Below are 2,450 nucleotides of genomic sequence, written 5' to 3'. Positions count from 1 at the left end.
CACTCTCCTACCGTACACACCTTCTCACCATGCACAGTCTCCCACCGTGCACTCGCTCCCACCGTGCACAAACTCTCCCTGTGCACACTCACTCCCACCATGCACTCTCTCCCACCATGCACCCTCTCCCCCCATGCACACAGTCACACCGTGCACCCTCTTCCCCATGCACCCTCCCCCCCGCACACTCTCTCCCCGTGCGCGCACACTCTCCCCCGTGCACACTCTCCCCCGTGCACACTCTCCCCTGTGCACACTCTCCCTGTGCACATTCTCTTCCACTGTGCACACTCTCTCCCCGTGCACACTCTCTCCCCGTACACACTCTCTCCCCATGCACACTCTCCCACCGTGCACATCCTCTCACTGTTCACACTGTGTCTCGCAGCTCATGGTGTGAGCTGGGATTTGATGACCGCCCGATGACTGTGACCCCTATTCATGGCCGAACCTCTCAGTGATTCACTGCCTCATAACAATCTCCTTCCTTTGCACAGAAATATCATCAGTTACGGATCAAAATCCTGGGTGATTGTTACTACTGTATCTGTGGCTTACCAGACAATCGGGATGATCATGCAGCGTGTTCGATTCATATGGGCTTGGCTATGGTCGATGCCATCTCGTGAGTATAATGTGATAGGCTCTGGAACACTCAGGGGCCCCAAAATACCAACTACCACCTCTCTGCCCTCTCCACAAATGACTCGATGTTCTTCTCAAGCTCCACAGTATTGTCCTCACAGTTTACAATAGTCCATGTTTTGTATTATCTGTAACCTTTGAAATTGTATCTTGCTCACCAAGATCTGGATCAGTGATTCTCCATACATACCTTCTTCCAGCCCAAAAGACATCCATTGACCGTTGGTCTTTGTTTCCTGTCACTCAGCCAACATTGTATCCACGTTATGACTGTCCCTTTTACACCATCCTGCCAGGTCTGTTGTGTGGCACTGTATCAAACACATGTACACCACATCACCAGCAATACTGTCATCGAGCCTTTCTGTTACCTCGTCAGAAAATTCCAGCAAGTTAGTGAAACTCAATTTTTTCTTTAGAAATTGTGCCGGCTCTCTCTCATTAAGCCACATAACCCAGATTGGTCTGTGTGGTTAACAAATTTGACCAAATTATTGTTGGAGTTTTCCCCATCACTGAAATTAAACTGAAAACAAACATAGAGATTGCTGGCCAAGTTCTGCAGGACTGGCAGCATCAGTGGAGAGAGAAACAGTGAACATTTCAATTCCAATATGGTTCTTGTTTAAAACTTCAGAACCCATTCCAAGGAGTCTTTGGATTTGAAATATTAATTCTATTTCTTTCTCCAGAGATGCTGCCAGACCTGCTGAGCATTGTTTCTCATCAGGATTTCTGGCATCCACACCATTTTGTTTTCATTTCTTTAAAGCCTAGGATGAAGTCCTTGTCAGCTTTTAATTCTCATAGTTTTCTCAGTACTCTGTCCTCTGATGCTAATCCTTTTACAGTCCTTACTCCCTTTCATCTCTTATCGATTCATAAATTCACGAGTCATACAGCATGGAAGCAGACCCTTTGGTCCCACCGCTCCATGCCAACCATAATCCCAAACTAAACTAGTGCCATTGCCTGCTCCTGGCCCATATTCCTGCAAACGCGTCCTATTCGTGTACTTTTCCAAGTGTCTTTTAAACATTATAATTGTACCCACATCCACCACTTCACAATTATTCATGGGGATACTTTTTATATCTCTACAATGAATACATATATAAAATATCTGTTCAGTCCATTTGCCATTTTCTTGTCCATAATTGGTGGCCCAGGCTAATCCACTGAGAGGCTCAGAATAGTCAGGGGCACTCATCATTGGGGAAACTCCCCTTTGAGCAGTTTCCTGACATTGAGAATCTTAACTGGGACACTGTATGAAGAGCAGAGTCACTTTCAGGGAGCTGTGCTTGTGTGGGTTTTTAGTGTGGGGTTAGGAGAGTGTGGGTGACAGGGACAGTGCTGACAGTGGGTGCTGAGTAAGTATACGGTTTGTGTTCTGAATGTTGGTAGTGGGTGTGGTTATGGGGTTCCAGATTCTGGGTGCTTTGTGTGCATGATGGGTACCAACTGTTGGATGATGGCTGTCATGAGTTTTTGTTGAGGTGAAGAGTGCTATGTGTTGGGTATTGGTTGTTGCATTCAGTTTAGGCCATAGGATGTTGGGTGCTGTCTCTGGATGCTAGTGTTTGGCTGTTTATTGTTGGGTGCTGGTTGTTAAATCTGAGTGTGAATGTTGGTTGTTGAATGATATTTGTGGACATAGGGTGCTGGATGTTGGGTATTGTAGTTGGTCTTTGGGTATTAATGCTGGTTTGGGTACTGTTAGTTTGGTGTTGGGTGCTGCGTGTGCTTGCTGGATGCTGTTTATGGGGTGCCTGGCAGGTTTGTTTGGGTGCTGTTGGGTGCTG

General features: G+C 46.5%; 1 protein-coding gene across 1 annotated transcript in view; it reads left to right on the top strand.

Annotated features, from left to right (window-relative positions):
• The window catches only part of adcy3a (adenylate cyclase 3a), a 95,564-nt gene that overhangs the window by 61,900 nt on the left and 31,214 nt on the right, over positions 1-2,450 (top strand). The gene's annotated exons all lie outside the window — the stretch shown is intronic.

Source organism: Chiloscyllium plagiosum, chromosome 9, assembly GCF_004010195.1.
Source record: "Chiloscyllium plagiosum isolate BGI_BamShark_2017 chromosome 9, ASM401019v2, whole genome shotgun sequence".
Classification (NCBI taxonomy): Eukaryota; Metazoa; Chordata; class Chondrichthyes; order Orectolobiformes; family Hemiscylliidae; genus Chiloscyllium; species Chiloscyllium plagiosum.
The sequence above is the reverse complement of the archived record's forward strand: the minus strand, read 5'-3'. Positions and strand labels throughout refer to the sequence as shown.